Source organism: Mesoplodon densirostris, chromosome 7, assembly GCF_025265405.1.
Source record: "Mesoplodon densirostris isolate mMesDen1 chromosome 7, mMesDen1 primary haplotype, whole genome shotgun sequence".
Classification (NCBI taxonomy): Eukaryota; Metazoa; Chordata; class Mammalia; order Artiodactyla; family Ziphiidae; genus Mesoplodon; species Mesoplodon densirostris.
In genome coordinates this window covers 9,024,786-9,044,135 of record NC_082667.1, presented here as the reverse complement: position 1 = coordinate 9,044,135, position 19,350 = coordinate 9,024,786, and the positions used below count along the sequence as shown (strand labels likewise).

At 43.1% G+C, this 19,350-nt stretch overlaps 1 pseudogene; it reads left to right on the top strand.

Annotated features, from left to right (window-relative positions):
- The first annotated feature begins 10,440 nt into the window (after positions 1-10,440).
- Positions 10,441-11,140, top strand: LOC132494095 (large ribosomal subunit protein mL40-like; annotated as a pseudogene).
- The last annotated feature ends 8,210 nt before the right edge of the window (positions 11,141-19,350 follow it).

The window sequence follows — 19,350 nt, the reverse complement described above, 5'->3', positions numbered from 1 at the left end:
AAGTCCGCAGAGAAAAAAGCAGAAGCAAGAGATGGAAAAACAGATACTGTGTCTTGTCAGTATCATTGAGCCTCTAATATCAATCAGCCAGGCCTGAAGTCATCCTACCCCTGGACTTTTCAGCTAACTAAGCCAATAATTTTGCTTTACGGCTTAAACCAGTTTGACTTGGAGTTCTGCCACTTGCCACCAAGGGAATACTGATTAGGGGAAGATCCCTGGTTCAATTTTGGACATGTTGAGTTTGAGATGCCTCTGATGTCAAGTAGGCTGTTGCATGTGTGAATCTGAGCTAGAGGTTTAAATTAGTAAGCCTCCTTTGTATAGTTGGTGATTGAATTTCCCATGCCTAGAACCCAGCCTGGCATAAGTTAGGCATTCAATGAATATTTGATGAATACGTGAATGAATGAATATAACAGTCTGATAAATTCTTAGTAGCCCTTCAGAACCAGAAGTGCTGATCAGTCCAGGTAGATGGGATAAATAAAATGAATACAGCTGAAGAAAATATTAGTGAACTGGAAGACCAAATTGAATAACTTTCCCAGAAGGAAGATTCAAAAAAAAAATTAGAAAATATAAAAGAAATAATATAAGTTACAGAGTATTAAAGTAGAAGTAAAAATATCCAGATAATAAGACTTCAGAAAGAGAAAAAAAGTTGGAGAGGAGAAAATATTTGAAGAAATAATGAAAGTAAATTATACAGAATTTAAGAAAAGATCAAAATATTTCTGTTTCCAACCAGGATATAGAGGTTTTCAGCAGACCAATGCTCCCACTGCAGAAGTTAGAAGAAAAACAAAAAATTGCAAGAATTGTCTTTTTAAAGTCAGCAGAGAGCTATGACTGAATGAGAGGAACTAAAATTCCAGAGAGAAGAGCCTTCATTCCTGAATAAGCTGAGGATCACTGGTCAAATATTTTTCTCTGGAGGCATTTGCCAATTCTGGACACAAAAGCTTAGCTCAGGCAAAGGAACATTACTGGGAGAAAGAGAAACCAGCAAAGATTTTGGTGGTCATGAGGAGCTGGAGGCTCCTGGAGGCCCCTAAAAGGTGGAGGGAGCAAAATCTTCTGCAGTCGCGTGGTGTTTAGGAGACAAAGTCCAATTACAGAAAGGGGGCCTGCATGAAACAAAGGGGCCAGATTTTGAAGATATGTAGGGCGGGAGGTGGGAGAGTTAAACTCAAAACCTCCAAAAGACAGAATAAAACCTCCCACAGCCCACAGGCTGAGACAGAGAATGTCTAGGCTCTCATTCAAAAGCCCAGAAGGCTCATGCCTGAGAAATGAGGATGAAACAAAGGTAGATAGAGTATTCATAAAACTGGAACTTATCCCCAATCCAGCTCAATCCCTAACTTGACGTGATCAATTTCTTAGTGCAGGAGCCCAAATGTAGAACATCCTCTGGTGAAAGATTAAAGTCATCTGGATAAAAGATAATGGTCCTTTGGGTGCAGCACATAAGAAGCTTGGAAGTTGCTAGTCTGTCCTAACAGCAAATAAAAAGGTGAACAAACTGAAAAATCAGCAACTCTTCTCGATGTGTAAGAGAAGTGAGGTCCCAAGTAACAGAAGGTCACAGAGAGCCAGGGACCTGTGACAGTGAGGTCACAGAAGTGAGGGCAGCAAACTGCCATGCCCCAAATTGGAGAGACAGGCAAATACGGAGATTCAGATCTACTCAAGCAGAAACCCACAAGCTGAAACGTCCATGGGCACCAGTGCTGGGTAGGGAAACCTGAATTATAGTTGATGAATTGCTTGCAGCTCAGAGTGGACACTCCGAGTTAAAATCTCTAGGGAGACCCTGTCATAGGAGGATCCACTTATGAGAGATTTACCTCCAAGGGCTCTACCTGGTTCTCACAGTGAATATCAGAGAAAAAACCCTCATGCTCTGTCAAGGGGAGGGGAAAAGGAACCATTCTGAAATATGCCAAATATTCTGTTCTTAACAAGGTCTGCCTTCAGGAGAAAATGTTGAACCAGAGCCTAACCTGCTGGGGTTTTATCAGAACCTAACTGACCTTGAGGAAGGGAAGTACCCAACTCCAGACAATTCTAGTCATCCTGTCCCACCCTAGAGGGATAAAAAATGAAGAGACACATGTGAGTTCACAGTCCAGAGGCACAGGCTCACTAAAAGAGTGAGACCTAATCATGGGACTATAGAATGCTTCCCCCCCTCCCACACTTTATCACCACATTACTAAAGGCTGATTTACAGCAGTTCCTTTTACCTAGTACATTATGCCTGCCTATCAAGAAAAAATGACAAGACATGCTAAAAGGAAAAAACAAAAACAAAACAAACGAAAAAAACCCCACTACAGTTTGAAGAGACAGAGCAAGCTTCAGAACCAACCTTGGCAGGGATGTTGGAAAGATCAGACCAGGAATTTGAAACAACTATGATTAATATGCTAATATGATGTCCAAAAGGGCTCTAAAGGATAAAGTAGACAGCATGCAAGAACAGATGGGCAGGGCTTCCCTGGTGGCGCAGTGGTTGAGAGTCCACCTGCCGATGCAGGGGACACGGGTTCCTGCCCTGGTCCGGGAAGATCCCACATGCCGCGGAGCGGCTAGGCCCGTGACCCATGGCCGCTGAGCCTGCACGTCCAGAGCCTGTGCTCCACAACGGGAGAGGCCACAACAGTGAGAAGCCCGCGTACAGCCAAAAAAAAAAAAAAGAACAGATGGGCAATAATCAGAGAGAAGGAAATCCTAAGAAAGAAGCAAAAGAAATGCTAGAGCTCAAAAACACTGTAATGTAAATGAACAGGCTTATTAGTAGACATGACACAGCTGAGGAAAGAATCTCTGGGGTTCAGGAGAAATCAAGGAAACCTCCAAAACTGAAAAAGCAAAAAGAACAAAGATGGAAAATAACAAAACAAATTATCCAAGGACCGTTGGACAACCACAAAAGGTATAACATACACATAATGGGAATAACAGGAAAAGGAGAAAGAGAAAGGAACAGAAGAAATATTTGAAACGATAATGACTTTTCCCAAATGAATGTCAGATACCAAACCACAGATCCAGGAATTTCAGAGAACATCAAGCAGGATAAATCCAAAAAAATAAATAAATAAAATAAAACTATACACAGGCATATCATTTTCATACTACAGAAAATTAAAGATAAAGAAAAATACTAGAGATCCTAAGCCAGAAAGGAAAAAAAATACCTTACCTATAGAGAAACAAAGATAAGAATTATATCTGACTTCTCAGGAACCATGCAAGCAATAGAAGAAAGTAGAGTGAAATATTTAAAGTGCTGAGAGGAAAAAAAAAAAACAACTTAGAATTCTGTACTCTGTAAAATTATCCTTCAATAGTGTAAGAGAAATAAAGACTTCCTCAGACAAAAACTGAGAGAACTTTTTGCCAGTACACCTGCCATTTCTTTTTAAAAATGTTAAAAGAAGTTCTTCAGAGAAAAGGAAAATAATATAGGTCAGAAACTTGGATCTACATAAAGAAAGGAAGAATATCGAAGAAAGAATAAGTGAAGGTAAAACTTTCAGTTTTCTTATTCATTTTTTAAAAATGCTATTCTATTCTATTTATTTATTTATTTATTATATTTGGCTGTGTTGGGTCTTAGTTGTGGCACTCAGGATATTCATTGTGGTGCGTGGGCTTCTCTCTAGTTGTGGAGCGTGGGTTTTCTCTCTCTAGTTGTGGTACACGGGCTCCAGAGCACGTGGGCTCTATAGTTTGTGGCATGTGGGCTCTCTAGTTGAGGCACGTAGGCTCAGTAGTTGTGGCATGCGGGCTTAGTTGCCCCATGGCATGTGGGATCTTAGTTCCCTGACCAGGGATCGAACCCCCATCCCCTGCACTGGAAGGCGGATTATTTACCACTGGACCACCAGGAAGTCCCCCAGTTTTCTTATTCTTAATTGATCTAATAGATAACAGTTTGTTCAAATTAATAATAGTAACAATGTATACATATATAATGTATATTTATATATAAGTGACATGATTGAGAGCAAACGGACAGGAGGGAAGAGTTATGATTATTTTGCTATTGTAAGAAACTCATTACCCACGAGGCAGTATACTGTTATTTGAAAGTGGATCTGGATTACTTGTAAATGTATATTACAAACTCTAGGGCAACCACTAAAAAAACTAAAAAAAGAAGTATAGCTGATATGCTAAGAAAGGAGAGAAAGTGGAATCATATAAAATGCTCAGTTAAAACCATGACGGACTTCCCTGGTGGCACAGTGGTTAAGAATCCACCGGCCACTGCAGGGAACATGGGTTCGAGCCCTGGTCCAGGAAGATCCCACATGCCGTGGAGCAACAAAGCCCATGCACCACAACTACTGAGCCTGCTCTCTAGAGCCCGCAAGCCACAACTACTGAAGTCCGCGCGCCTAGAGCCCATGCTCCGCAGCAAGAGAAGCCGCCGCAATGAGGAGCCCACACACCATAAGGAAGAGTAGTCCCCCTCACCGCAACTAGAGAAAGCCCACGTGCAGCAACAAATACCCAATGCAGCCAAAAATAAAATAAATAAAATAAATAATAAATTTATTTTTAAAAAAACTCAACAATAAGAAAACAAACAACATGATTAAAATACAGTCCTGTCTTAGTCCACTTTGGCTGCTATAGCATATCATATATTGGGTGGTCTATAAACAACAGAAATTTATTTCTCACAGTTCTGGAGGCTGGAAGTCCAAGATCAGGATGTGACTATGGTCAGGTTCTGGTAAGGACCTGATTCCTGGTTCATATATAACCATCTTCTCACTGGAGCCTCACATGGTGGAAAGGGAGATGGAGCTCTCTGGGTCTTCTTTATTTTTATTTATTTATTTATTTGTTTGTTTATTTATTTATTTAGTGGTACACGGCCCTCTCACTGCTGTGGCCTCTCCCGTTGCGGAGCACAGGCACTGGACGCGCAGGCTCAGCGGCCGTGGCTCACGGGCCCAGCCGTTCCGCAGCATGTGGGATCTTCCCGGACCAGGGCACAAACCCGTGTCCCCTGCATCGGCAGGCGGACTCTCAACCACTGGGCCACCAGGGAAGCCCTGGGTCTTCTTTATAATGGCACTAATACCATTCATGGAGGCAGAGCCCTCATGACCTAATCATATCCAAAGGCCCCCACCTCCTCATGCCATCACATTGGAGGGTAGGATTTCAACATATGAATTTTGAGGGTTTGCAAACATCCGGTCTACAGCAGGGCCAAAGACTTTAACAGACACCTCACCAGAGAATATATAAAGATGGCAAATAAACACAGTAAAGGATGATCTGCATCACTTGTCATCAGGGAAATGTAAATTAAAACGACAATTAGATAACACTACACATCCATTAAAACGGTGAAAATTCAGAACACTGATAACACCAAATACTGGCAAGGATGTGGAGCAACAGGAACTCTTATTCACTGCTGGTGAGAATGCAAAATGGTACAGCCACTTTGGCAGTTTCGTACAGATCTAAATATACTCTTACCATATGATCCAGCAATTGCACTCCTTGGTACTTATCCAAAGGAACTGTAAACATATGTCCAGACAAAAACCTGCAGAGGGATGTTTATAGTACCTTGTATCACAATTGCCAAAACTTAGAAGTAACCAAGATATCCTTCAGATGAACAGATAAAAACTGTGGTGCATCCATACAATGGAATATTATTTAGCACTAAAAAGAAATGAGCTAGCAAGCCATGAAAAGACATGGTGGAACCTGAAATGCACATTACTAAGTGAATCTAAAAAGGTTACATACTGTAGGAGTCTAACTATATGACATTCTGGAATAGTCAAAACTATGGAGACAATAAAAAGATCAATGGTTGTCAGAGGTTAGTGAGAAGAGAGAGGGGGATGAGTAGGTCAAGCACAGAGGATTTTTAGGACAGTGAAATTACTCTGTATGGTACTATAATGGTGGGTGCATGTTATTACACATTTGTACAGCACATGTAGGTGGGAACTCTAATGTAAATTATGGTCTTTGGATGATAATGATGTGTCAATGTAGTTAATCAGTTGTAACAAATGTACCACTCTGCTGGATGATGTTGATAATGAGGAAGGCTACGCATGTGTGGGGACAGGAGGTAAATGGGAAATCATGGTAACTTTCTCTCAGTTTTGCTATGAACCTAAAACCGCTCCCAAAAATGAAGTCTATTTTTTTTTTTTTTTGGTTGGACTGGGCTCCTTAGTTGCAGCAGGTAGGCTCCTTAGTTGTGGCTCCAGGGCTCCTTAGTTGTGGCATGTGAACTCTTAGTTGCAGCATGCATGTGGGATCTAGTGCCCTGACCAGGGATCAAACCCAGGCCCCCTGCACTGGGAGCATGGAGTCTTATCCACTGCACCACCAGGGAAGTCCCTATAGTCTATCTTTTTTTAAATAATTGTTCTTTTGTACAAAATATCCAACACACAATCAATATTTACTAGACATGCAAAGAGGCAGGAAAATAGGACCAATATTCAAAAGAAAAAAAAAGAACAGAAATTAGAAGCAGAGTCACAGATAATTCAGAAATTGCAATAAGTAGACAGACTTTATCAATAATATGTTAAAGAAAATACAAAAGAAGAAGAGAAAATGGCTGGAGATGTAGCAGAATTTCCCTAGAGAATAAGAATCTATTACCAAAAAAAGTCCAATGGACAAATATAATTCCTGAAATTAAGAACTCATTGGATGGACATAGTAGCTTTATGTTGTATTTTTGGCTAAGATGGAAATACATATCCCAAAACCCCCCTTTCTTTTGTGGTCCTGGGTCAGAGTTGGCCCAAAGAGACAATTGTGAGAGTTTGAGGAAGCAGAAGTAATGAAGCAGCCCTTGCACTCTGGTTAAAGATGCCAGTGGATCCCAGACTGTCCAGCCCTTCTTTCCAACCGCTGGCCCTGCTACCCAACAGCAACATCCAGCCCAGCACCAGATGCAGAGGCAACAGCCTTCCCTAGATATCTGTACCAGCTATACTTTCTGGTCCAAGTCTGGCAGCTGATGTGCCTGACTTCCCAGATTGCTATGGTGCCTACTCTAATACATGGCCTCTTCTCTCTCCCTATAGCATGATAGGGTATTCCTATGAGCAGCTAACCAAGGAAGAAAAAGTTTGGGCCTGGTTTACAAGCAGTTTGGCATAGCATGTTGGCACTGTCTGAACTTACACGGCTGCGGTACTACAGCCCTACTGAGGGCTGGTCCTGAAAGACACTGGTGAAGGGAAATACTCCCAGGAGACAGAAACTTGAGAAGCACACTTTGTGGCTCACTTTTTCTAGAAAGAGAGATAGCTAAAGGTACAGACCTGCACTGATTCATGAAGAGATAACCATGATTTAATTGGATGGCCAGGGACTTGGGAGAGATGTGATTGGAAAATTGGTAGCAAGGAGGTCTAGGAAAGAAATAGGTGACTGGACCTCTCTGAAGTGGCACAGAATGTGAAGATATTTTGCTCTGTGTGAAGGCTCACTGAGAAGTCAAACAGCCCACTAAAATGGGCAAAAGGCTTGAACAAGTTCATCAAAAAAGAGGACATTCCAGGGAATTCCCTGGTGGTCCAGTGGTTAGGACTCGGCACTTTCACTGCCAGGGCCCAGTTTCGATCCCTGGTGGGAGAATTAAGATCCCATCAGCCATGCCACACAGCCAAAAAAAAAAAAAAAAAAAAAATTGTGCACTTTATTGCACACATTTTAGCCTCAATTTAAAAAATTAAATTAAAACCTTACAGAAAGCATCATCCTAAAAAGAAAAACATTAGAATTATTCGCCTGGAAATCAGGAGTGTCTTAGTCAACCCAGGCTGCCATAACAAAATGATAGAGACTGGGTGGCTTAAACAACAATTATTTCTCACAGTTCTGGAAGCTGAGAAGTTCAAGATCAAGGTGCTCACAGATTCAGTTTCTGTGAAAACCCTCTTCCTGGCTTGCAGATAGCTGCCTTTTCACTGTGTCCTCACAAGGAGGAGAGGGAAACCTGATCTCTCTTCTTCCTCCAATAAGTACACTAAGCCCATCATGAAGGCTCCACCCCCATGACATCATCTAAACCTGATTACCTCCCAAAGGCTCCACCTCCAAATCCCATCATATTAGGGGTTAGGGCTTCAACATGAATTTTGTGAGGACACATTCAGTCCATAACAGAGCCCAACTGTGTCTTTAATAGATTCACTTAGGCTGCATTTCCCCCAATAAAATTCTTCCTGTGCTTTTTTTAGCTCTATTAAAATAAGCCTAAAGGAGCACAAAGAATGAAATCAGTAAACCAAATTTCACGGCCTGCTGGCTAAGCAAGACTTCTCCATACTAACTGGTTGCTGTCAGGGCAATTCCTTGGCTTTATTGCTTTTCCCACTTGCTTCTGTCCCAGTGATGCCTATGACAGCCAGGCCCACTCCTAGGATGCCTGCTGCCACACTTACTATCATGACCATGTCAGTGACCTCCAGCAGAAGAGAAGGAAAGGTTCACACTCAACATCAGGGGTCTGATCATGAATACATACACTCATCCTAAAATCCAAATAGAATCTCAAAGAGCTCCAAATAGCCAAAACAATATATTTAAAAATTTTTATTTATTTATTTATTTATTTTTGGCTGCATTGGGTCTTCATTGCTGTGCGTGGGCTTTCTCTAGTTGTGGCAAGTGGGGGCTACTCTCTTCATTGCAGAGCACGGGCTCTAGGCGTGCAGGCTTCAGTAGTTGTGGCACACGGGCTCAGTAGTTGTGGCACACAGGCTTTGTTGCTCCACAGCATGTGGGATCTTCCTGGACCAGGGCTCGAACCCATGTCCCCTGCATTGGCGGGCGGATTCTTAACCAGTGTGCCATCAGGGAAGCCCAGCCTAAACAATACTGAAAAAACAAACACACAAAAACAAAAAACAAAAAAACCCCAAAGTTCTAGGACTTATACTTCCCAATTTCAAAGCTTACTATAAACCCACAGTAATCAAAACAGCATGGTATTGGCATAAAGATAGACATACAGATCAATGGAATAGAACTGAGAGTCCATTTAAAAAAAAACATATATCTATGGTCAACTGATTTTTGACAAGGGTGCCAAGAACATTCAGTGGGGGAAAAAATAGTCTCTTCAAGAAACGGTGCTGGGGCAGCTGGATATATCCACATGCAAAAGAATGAAGTTGGACCCTCACTTCACACCATATGCAAAATTTAACCCAGAATAAAACATGTGGGTAGGGCTTCCCTGGTGACGCAGTGGTTGAGAGTCCGCCTGCCAATGCAGGGGACATGGGTTTGTGCCCCGGTCCGGGAAGATCCCACATGCCGCTGTGCGGCTGGGCCTGTGAGCCATGGCCGCTGGGCCTGCGCGTCCGGAGCCTGTGCTCCGCAACGGGAGAGGCCACAGCAGTGAGAGGCCCGCGTACCACAAAAAAAAAAAAAAAAAAAAAAATGTGGGTAAATCTTCATGACTTTGCATTTGGCAGTGGTTTCTTAGATATAAAACCAAAGGCACAGGAAACAAAAGAAAAAAATAGACAAATTGGACTTCAAAATTTAAAACTTTTGTATATCAAAGAACACTATGAAGACAGTGAAAAGACAACCCACAGAAGAGGAGAAAATGTTTGCAAATCATACCTCTGATAGGTCTAGTATCCATACTGTTTAAAGAATTCTTACAACTAACCAACAAAAAGAAAATACTCAATTAACAAATGGGCAAAGGACTTGAATAGACATTTCTCCAAAAAAGATATACAAATGGCCAAAAAGCACATGAAAAAAATGTTCATTGTCATTGGTAAGTAGGTAAATGCAAATCAAAACCACAATAAGATACCACTTCACATCCACTAGAATGACTATAATCATAAATGCAGAAAATAGCCAAGTGTTGGCTAGGATGCAAAGAAATTAAAACCGTTCTACATTGCTGGTGGGGCTATAAAATGGTGCAGCCACTGTGGAAAACACTTTGGCAATTCCTCAGTAAGTTAAACACAGAAGTACCACATCGTTCCACTCCTAGGCATATACTCAAAAGTGAAAACAGGTGTTCAAACGAAAACTCGTACATGAATGTTCATAGCAGTATTATCCACAATAGCCAAAAGGTGGAAACAACCCAAATGTCCATCGCTGATGAATGGGTAAATAAAATGTGGTCTATCCATACAGTGGAATATTATTCAGCCTCAAAAAGAAATGAAGTACTGATACAGGTTGCAACATAGATGAACCTTGAAAACATTATGCTAAGAAGCCAGATATAAAAGGCCACATACTGTATAATGATTCTATTTATTTGAAATATTCAGAATAGGCAAATGCAGAAAATAGAGCAGGGGTGGCCAGAGGCTGGGGCAAGGAGAATTGGGATTTCCTTTTGGAGTGATGAAAATATTCTGGAACTAGATGGTGGTAATGGTTTCATACATGGTGAACATACCAAATACCACTGAGTTATACACTTTAAAGTGGTTAGAAGGTCCCTTCTGGAGTGCCCCTGTGCCCCCCGAACCAGCTTCTGGGAGCTTGGCAGACACAGATGAGAGACACCACCAGAGCTTCATTGTTGTGCCTCTGGGGACTTGTTCCCAAGAGAGCAGAGCCCCTGAGGAAGAGTAGGAGAAGCAGGAGAAAGAGGAAGAGGAGGAAGAAGGAGAAGAAAAATCCAAACAAAAGGCCAAGCTGCAAAGGACCGCTTGAAAAAGAGGATGCCACGACAGGAAAAGGCCAGCCACGAGCTAATTCCCCTTAAGGATTTTATCACGCCTGTGAAGTTCCCAGAGAAAGTGAGACACCAGCCTGCGGTGCAGCTCCCCTCGGAGGAGAGCAAGCAGAGAGCTCTGCTTCTGAAGAAGTGGTCGCTCTACAACATGGAGTTGGAGAAGGACGCCGTCAGGTCCATGCTTGAGGCCCGGCATGGAGTCTGCAGGAGCTGCGGCTCACATCCCCGGAACGCCATGAGGCAGCCACCGAGCGGGACCCCAGTCTATTCCCCTTTGAGAGACAGGGGCTAGAGTACACGCCGCCGATCTCCAACTACCAGCCCCCGGAAGGCAGGTACCACGACATCACCAAGGTGTACACATAGGTGGAGTTCAAGAGTTAGAGCTGCAGGCAGCTGTCCACAGAACACACTGGCCCAGAAAGCCGGAATGACCAGGGCTCAATGCTTGACTTGGGCCATCTGGACATCTCAGAACGTATTGATCTATTATAGAGGGAGTCATTCTGATTGCACAGGGTGAGCAAGAAATGTCTAGTACACTGGAAGCGTGGTAAGATGCATGCAGTTTTTGTTGTTTTTTTAATTGAGGTGTAGTTGATGTACCATATTGTGTGGGTTGCAGGTGTACAGTATACTGATTCACAATTTTTAGAGGCTGTGCACCATTTATAGTTATTATAGAATACTGACCGTATTCCCTGTCTCGTACAGTATATCCTGAGGCTTTCTTTTTTTTCTTTTTTCTTTTTTTGGCCGCACCATGTGAGTTGTGGGGTCTTAGGTCCCCGTCCAGGAATTGAACCTGAGCCCTCGGTAGTGAAAGAGCTACATCCTAACTACTGGACTGCCAGGGAATTCCCTTCATCTATTTTTTTTTAATTGAAGTATAGTTGATTTACAATGTTGTCATAGTTTCTGGTGTACAGCAAAGTGATTCAGTTATATATGTATATTATATACATATACACACACATATATATATACATATTCTTTTTCAGATTCTTTTCCATTATAGTTTATTACAAGATATTGAATATAGTTCCCTGTGCTATACAGTAGAACCTTGTTTTCTAATCTATTTTATATATAGTAGTGGGTATCTGCTAATCCCAAACTCCTCATTTACCCCTCCTGTCCCCTTTCCCCTTTAGTAACCAAGACATGAAAGCAACCTAAGTGTCCACCGACAGATGAATGGATAAAGAAATGTGATAGATATATATATATATATAATGGAATATTACTCAGCCATAAAAAAAGAATGAAATAATGTCATTTGCAGCAACATGGATGGACCTAAAGATTATCATGCTAAGTGAAGTAAGTCTGACAAAGACAAATATCATATGATATTACTTATATGTTAATCTAAAAAAATGATACCAATAAACTTATTTACAAAACAGAAACAGACTCACAAACATAGAAAACAAACCTTGTAGCTTATTTTATACATAATGGTTTGTACCTCTTGATCCCCTGCCTCTGTGTTGCCCTTCCCCACTGGTAGCCATCGGTTTGTTCTCTATATCTGTGAGTCTGTTTCTTTTTTTGTGTTCACCAGTTTGTTTTAGATTCCACATATGGGTGAATATCATACAATAAAAACAAACAAAAACAAATAAATAAAATAAATTGGTTAATATGGTGAATTTGATGTTTTGTATATTTTAGCACAATTTTTTTTTAAGTCAAGAGAAGGTACTAAGTTTAGATAATTCAGCTTCTCAACAAAGGCAGATTGATGCATTGGCTTCTCTGTGAATCTCACTTTCTCTTCATGGTTTCAAGATGGCTGCCACAGCTTTAAGCTTCTCATCTTCCCATGACAATACCCAAAGAAGGTAGGCAGAGTCTTCTCCTTGATGTCCTCACTTATTTTCTCAGGGAGGAAAATATTTCCCAGGAGCCCTCCAGCAGCCTGCCCCTTAGATTCTCATTGGCTAGAGCCAGGTCACATGCAGACCCACAAACCAATCACTATAATAGGAATGGGATTCCAGGCCTTGGGTTAAACCAATTATGATTCAGCCTGAGGCTGAGTGAGGGGCTCTCCTTCCCTTAGCATCTTGCTGCCTAAAAAAATTTGGACTCTGTTAGCAAGGAAGAAGAGAAACACAGCCGGCACTTCCCTGGTGGTACAGTGGTTGAGAATCCGCCTGCAACTGCAGGGAACGCAGGTTCGAGCCCTGCGTCGGGAAGATCCCACGTCCCCTGGAGCAACTAAGCCTGTGCGCCACAACTACTGAGCCTGCTTTCTAGAGCCCGCAAGCCACAACTACTGAAGCCCACACGCCTAGAGCCCGAGCTCTGAAACAAGAAAAGCCGGCACAATGAGAAGCCTGTGCACTGCAAGGAAGAGTAGCCCCCGCTCTCCGCAACTAGAGAAAGTACGTGTGCAGCAATGAAGACCCAACAATGAAGACCCAATGCAGCCAAAAAAATTAATTTTTAAAAAAGAGGAACACAGCTATTTCTTAGGCGATGGTGTATGCCACATCCTCCTCTTAAAATAATATCATCTCAAATATCCTTTGGAAATACCCAAACATCACTCTCAAAAAAGTCGTTCATTTGGGGTGATCCCACCCCCAAAGCATCAGAAGTGGACAATAAACCAAAAGCATGGTCCAAGGGTGGGTATATGACCTAGCCTCACTAATAATAGGCATCCTCTGAACTTTCCTAGAATTTACTGGAGAAGTTGCATTCACTCCCTGCTGAGTTTGATAAATTACCAGATTATAAACCTGAAGTCATTGGGCCTCCCTGGTGGCGCAAGTGGTTGAGAGTCCGCCTGTCGATGCAGGGGATACGGGTTCGTGCCCCGGTCTGGAAGGATCCCATATGCCGCGGAGCGGCTGGGCCCGTGAGCCATGGCCGCTGAGCCTGCGCGTCCGGAGCCTGTGCTCCGCAACGGGGGAGGCCACAACAGCGAGAGGCCCGCATACCGCAAAAAATAAATAAATAAATAAATAAATAAACCTGAAGTCACTATGTGTTCATCTCTGCCACCACATAGTGGATTCTCCCTGAAAATGAAGCCAACACAGAGGACAGAGCCTGGAGATAGAGAGAAATGACATTCCCCAAAATATGTGTGCTTCTGAATCCAGCTGTGCCTGAAGCCAGTGTAGCTCAGGACTTTTCATATATATGGGCAAAGGCTTGAAAATGAAGCTAATAATTTTGGACTTTATCCTTGAGTAACTGGGAACCATGGATGAATTTTAAGTAAGGGAAAGACATGATCAGATATATGAGACATGGTCCCCATTGTGGAAACTGGAGAGTCCTTCCCTCTGCCCTAGAATAAGCCAAAGTCAGATCGGCCACATGTTATACTGTTTAAATCAGGAAGAATTACCAAATCCCCCAACCCCACCACTATCAACTTTATCAGAGGGAGACTCTAAATCAAAAGAACTTAATGAAAACTACTCCCTGGGTCATAAGTCAAGCAGCCATTGAAAGTGGGTATGGATTGAGACTTCCCTGGCAGTCCAGTGGTTGGGATGCCGCATTTCCACTGCAGGGGGTGCGGGTTCGATCCCTGGTTGGGGAACTAAGATCCCACAGACTGTGCAGAGTGGCCATAAACAAACAAACAAATAAATAAAAGTGGGTATGGATTAATGATGCCCCCAAGACCCAAGCAGTGCAGGAAGGAATACTTTCTGAGAGAGCCATGCAAATGGGGAAAAAAATTTTTTACACATTTATCCTTATTGCTTCCAGAAACTTTTTGGGGGTCTTTGAAAGATGTGCTTACCTAGGAATAAAATCTAATAAGGGAACCAGCAGGCCCTGCAGCTTTCACTCTTCCAACCGAGCTAATAAAATTGGTGGCTCCACTATAGGCATCCTTGCTCTGGGTCCTAGAGGCCATTCATCACCCATAGCTTGCTGGGCTGGCAGGAAGCGAACATCAGTGCCCTTCTGGCTGAAGCCCAGGACCCTGCTCTCTTTAGACAACAGGATGCAGGAAGGAACCCAGAAGGAAAACCTCCTCCTGTGGAAGAGGGCTGGAGCCTTCCTTAGGAGGAGAGAAGTCATCTTACATAAGAAGGAAGTTCATGTACACGTGCTTGGTGCATCTGAGGACGGGAATGCCAAGTCAGAAGAGGAAAAGCATCCATGAAGATGGAGATGGAGACAGTCATATAGTGCTTTTCTGTGTGATGCAAGGGAATGTTCAAGTGTGCCAGGGCTGTAATCTCTGCTCCTCTTATAAGGTAAATTCCTTCAGAAAACGCCCTAATTCAGTGTTTTGCAAACTTTTTTAGTGTGCATAGGAGTCACCCATAGGGCTTGTTACACGTATAGATTCCTGGGATCCTTCTATAGATTCTTTTTTAGTAGAAAAAGTGGGTAGCTGTTGTTTATACCTGTTCAGCATCCTTCACCCCTTCTTTTGGTATCCTTGGGGAAACAAAGTGAAGGACAAATGTGTAAGCACTTATTCATTAGCTCCCATCCCTTTTGGTCAACAATGGCCCCAGGGGCATTCATTCCACCCTCTTCTAGGGTGCGCATATATTAGTGCTGAGTGGGTCTCCAAGCATCCCACACTGAGGGGTCAGAGAAGCCCCAGAGCAAGAAGTGAGAGGTGCAAAGTATGGGCAAGATGCAGTCGGGCTGTACCTGTGCGAAGTTGGCAACAGTGGCTGGTAAAGAGGTGTGTGCCTGAGAAGATGTGAAGTAATGCACCAGAGTTTCCTGTATGGTCCACATCCTGAACTCTCAGATCTGTTCAGGCCCTCCATTAAGTCCAATCCATTACAAGAGCATATACAAGATAAGCTATATTAATTATCCTACTGGTCTATACCCATTCTTTTTTTTTTTTTTTTTTTTTTTTTTTTTTTTTTGCGGTACGCGGGCCTCTCACTGTTGTGGCCTCTCCCTTTGCGGAGCACAGGCTCCGGACGCGCAGGCCCAGCAGCCACGGCTCACGGGCCCAGCCGCTCCGCGGCATGTGGGATCCTCCCGGACCGGGGCACGAACCCGTGTCCCCTGCATCGGCAGGCGGACTCTCAACCACTGCGCCACCAGGGAAGCCCTATACCCATTCTTGATTTCTCTCGCCTACACCCAGCATTGTGCTCACCTGGCAAGTGACCCTCAGGTGAAGAAAACACCACCATTAAGTGGTAGCACTAGTGGGGATCTGAACCTACACAGTTTGTCTCCAGAGCTTGGGCTTTTAACCACTACAATGCCTATAGCACAGTGTTGAGGAAAGTTTCAAGGTAGGTGGCATCCAGTTTCAGTGAGAAAAAAATGCCATAACTGCTTTGGGATGTCGGCCATGAACAAGGAGGCTGGTAGACACACCACCAAAAGCAAAAGTGACCAAAGAAAAATAAATTGGACTACATCAAAATTTAAAACCTTTGTGCTGCAAATTAAGAGAGTAAAAAGACACTCCACAGAATAGAAAATATTTACAAATCATATATCAGAGAAGGGTCTAGGTTCCAGACTGTATAATGAACCCTTACAACTCAACCATACAAAGAGTAATAACCTAATTTAAAAACAAGCAAAGAATTTGAATAGACATTTTTCCAAAGAAGATACACAAATGGGGAAAGAGTACATGAAAAGATGTTCAACATCATTAGTCATTAGGGAAATGCAAATCAAAACCACTATGTTATACCACTGTGCACCCACTAGGATGGCTGTAATATAAAAGATGGACAATAACAAGTGTTGGCAAGGATGTGGAGAAATTGGATTCCTCTTACACTGCTGGTAGGAATGTACCATGCAGCAGCTGTGGGAAACAGTTTGGCAGCTCCTCAATAAGTTAAACATAGAATTACCGTATCACTCAGCAATTCCACTCCTAGGCATACACCCAAAAGAACTGAAAACAGATGTGCAAACAAAGACTTGTACATAAATGTTCATAGCAGCACTATTCACAGTAGCCCAAAAGTGGAAACAACCCAAATGTCCACTACTGATGAAGGGATGAGTAAAATGTGGTCTATATATACAACTGAATATTGTCCAGCAATAAAAGAAATGGAGCACTGATACATGTTACAACAAGGATGAACCTAGGAAACATGCTAATTAAAAGAAATCAGCCACAAAAGGCCATACTGTATGATTCCATTTATATGAAATGTCCAAAATATGCAAATTTATAGACAGGATGTAGATTAGTGGTTGCTGTGGGATGGGGGGTGGGGACAATGGCTAGTGACTGCTGATGAGTCTGGAGCTTCTTTTAGAAGGGACAAAAATGTTCTCAGATTAAATTGTTGTGACGGTTGTACAACTCTGTGACTATACTAAAAAAAACATTGAATTGTACACTGTAAATGAGTGAATTGTATGGAATGTAAATTATATCTCAATAAAGCTATTTTTAAATGCATTTTGACAGTTGGTTGATTTTTTTTTTGAAATTTATTTATTTATTTTATATTTATTTTTGGCTGTGTTGGGTCTTCGTTTCTGCGCGAGGGCTTTCTCCAGCTGCGGCGAGCAGGGGCCACTCTTCATCGTGGTGCGCGGGCCTCTAACTGTCGCAGCCTCTCTCGTTGTGGAGCACAGGCTCCAGATGCGCAGGCTCAGTAGTTGTGGCTCACAGGCCCAGCCGCTCCACAGCATGTGGGATCTTCCCGGCCCGGGGCACGAACCTGTGTCCCCTGCATTGGCAGGCGGATTCTTAACCACTGTGCCACCAGGGAAGCCCAATAAAGCTATTTTTAAAAACCTGCAAGTCCCATGTCCTAGGAAACCCCTCAATCACTCAGGCAAACCAAGGTTTGTCCCCCTAATGCCACCCTCGGCCATATAAAATTTTTTTCAAAAAAGAACAAGGGGATTGGGGAGAAAATGCAGGGTCTGGAGTGTTATTCAGCTTCTTGCTGTGTCAAGGCTGTGTAACAAACAACCCCAAAATGCAGTTGTTTAGAAAAGCAAACACTGGGGACTTCCCTGGCAGACCAGTGGTTAAGACTCTGCGCTTCCACTGCAGAGGGCTCGGGTTTGATCCCTGGTTGGAGAACTGTGATCCCGCATGCTGCGTGGTGCAGCCAAAAAAAAAAAAAAAAAAGAAAAGAAAACATTTATTTCTTGCTCACAGGTCTGTAGGTCAACTGTGCCTCTACTGGGCCAGCTGGACTTGGGTGTCTCCCATTCTAGGACCCAGGCTGAAGAAAAAGCATTTCCCTGGGGCATGCTCTTCTCACGGTGGGTGGCACAAGCAGGAAAGGCCAAGGCATGTCACACAAACATTCATGAAGCCTCAGCTAGGGTATAGCTTACCTCATGCCCGCTTACACTCCATTGGACAAGGCAAGTCTGCCAAGCCCAAAGTCAGTGGGATGGATAAATATTCATTGCCTAATGAGAGGCACTAAAAAGTCTCAAGGCAGTGGGGCTGGGCCTGTAATCTTATTATGGGGGGAGTGGAATAGTTGGAAATAAGCCAACCTACCGCAGCCAATGGGCCAAATACTTGCCATTCCTGCACTATGAGACATTTGTCTAATGTCTGCTGCATTGGGAGCCTTTTTTCTTTAATAGAAACGACTGTATATTAAATTCTGATTGTAAAAGTAAAAAAATCAGACAGTACAGAAAACTTTAAAATGTAAAAGCTATAATCCCACCATTCAGGGCTAACCAACGTTAACAGCTTAGTGTTTAATGTTATACAATTTCTTACATATATATAATCACACTGATGTTATTTTTAACATAATTAGGATTACGATATACATACCGTTTTGTAATCTCTATTGTCAGTTCAAATTTTATGAATATCTTTCTATATAAAAATATGTCATCGCGGGCCTCCCTGGTGGCGCAAGTGGTTGAGAGTCCGCCTGCCGATGCAGGGGATACGGGTTCGTGCCCCCGTCTGGGAGGATCCCATATGCCGCGGAGCGGCTGGGCCCGTGAGCCATGGCCGCTGAGCCTGCGCGTCCGGAGCCTGTGCTCCGCAACGGGGGAGGCCACAACAGTGAGAGGCCCGCATACCGCAAAAAAAAAAAAAAAAAAAAAAAAAAAAAAAATGTCATCGCAATTTTAAAAATAAATAAATTTATTTATTTATTTATGGCTGCATTGGGTGTTCGTTGCTGCGTGGGGGCTTTCTCTAGTTGCAGCGAGCAGGGGCTATTCTTCGTTGCAGCATGCAGGCTTCTCACTGCGGTGGCTTCTCTTGTTGCAGAGCATGGGCTCTAGGCACACGGGCTCTGTAGTTGTGGCGCACGGTCTCAGTTGCTCCACAGCATGTGGGATCTTCCCGGACCAGGGCTCAAACCCGTTTCTCCTGCATTGGCAGGTGGATTCTTAACCACTGCACCACCAGGGAAGTTCCTATCATGGCTATTTTTTTTTTTTTAGATGTTGGGGGTAGGAGTTTTTATTAATGTATTTATTTATTTTGCTGTGTTGGGTCTTCGTTTCTGTGCGAGGGCTTTCTCTAGTTGTGGCAAGTGGGGGCCACTCTTCCTCGCGGTGCGCGGGCCTCTCACTGTCACGGCCTCTCTTGTTGTGGAGCACAGGCTCCAGACACGCAGGCTCAGTAGCTGTGGCTCACGGGCCCAGTTGCTCCGCGG